Source organism: Echinops telfairi, unplaced genomic scaffold, assembly GCF_000313985.2.
Source record: "Echinops telfairi isolate 266 unplaced genomic scaffold, ASM31398v2 ScPeMD7_7473;HRSCAF=8511, whole genome shotgun sequence".
In the NCBI taxonomy this organism is placed as follows: Eukaryota; Metazoa; Chordata; class Mammalia; order Afrosoricida; family Tenrecidae; genus Echinops; species Echinops telfairi.
The window spans coordinates 12103522-12104658 of record NW_022111377.1 but is presented as its reverse complement, the minus strand read 5'-3'; the positions used below and the strand labels follow the sequence as shown (position 1 = coordinate 12104658).

The 1137-nt window shown below is 40.6% G+C and overlaps 1 protein-coding gene across 1 annotated transcript in view; it reads right to left on the bottom strand.

Moving 5' to 3' along the window:
- The window catches only part of TMEM236 (transmembrane protein 236), a 25265-nt gene that overhangs the window by 10399 nt on the left and 13729 nt on the right, over positions 1-1137 (bottom strand). The window lies entirely within an intron of this gene.

The following is a 1137-nucleotide window of genomic DNA, read 5'->3' as shown; positions in this document are numbered from 1 at the left end:
AAGCATGCAAAGTTGAAAACAAATGTAGAAGTGTGTGGTGTTTGTGTCAAGTTCATATACAGTACACCTAAGTTATCAGGCCGTACTGTTTCTCGCTCTGAGCCCAGGGTGGCACTCCCTGAGCAAAATCAGAGTTAGCAAAGGCTTTTGGGTGAGTACTTTTCCTCTTGACGCCAAATCCAAGTTCCTGAAGTGCTGGCCTGAGTCCTAGAAGGGCTGTCTACACCATTCACGGGAGTCCCTGACTTGTGAAAATGTTCATGTGCTCGGCTGTAATACTGTATCTGAAAATCTGGTGATTATTTCTTTACGTATTATTTGCACTCTCCTTCCTGGCTCACACCCTAGTGTAAAATCCATAGGAGCAAGCAATTGACCTGTCTTGTGTACTACTTTGTCTCCAAATGACCCTTCTTAGCATCCAGAATTTACCATGGACCCTTCTCAGAATACATTTTTTAATGCGCAAAACACACAGACCCACAAAAGCAGTGAATGCAAATATTTTGTGAATTATGATATAGTAATAGATATGAGTCTCTATGTATACTCTATGTATACTCTATGTATATGTTTGTTGTTGCTGTTGCTGTTTGTTTATTGTGAGTTTTGTAGTGTTTCGTTCTGCTGTGCATCGATTACTGTAAGTCAGAATCTATTCGATGGTAATAGCACCTCTCAACAATAACAACATGCTAAGGATATGAAAAAAATCCATGTAATAAAATCACCCAAAGCCAACCCAACCCACTGCCATTGAGTCAATTCCAACTTGCTTCATAGGGTTTCTAAGGTTGTAAATCATTCATTACAGGAGTAAGCAGCCTCATCTTTCTCCCTCAGAGAGACTGGTGGGTTTGACTTGCCTACCTAGCAGTTACTAATCCAACACCCAAGTTCAAAACCCCCAAGACGCTATGGTACGTGCTGTTGACGTTGGGTGCTCTTAACTCAGTTCTGACTTACAGCAATTCGGTGTACAACAGAACTAAAGACTCCCCAGTGCTACGACAACTGACAGTCCAAACTGAACCAAAACTAAATGAATGAATGAAATCATTGATAAATACTAATCCAAATCCGATTATAAGAAGAATGGGACCATCTGCTTCAATAAAGAGCACAGTCTTGGAAACT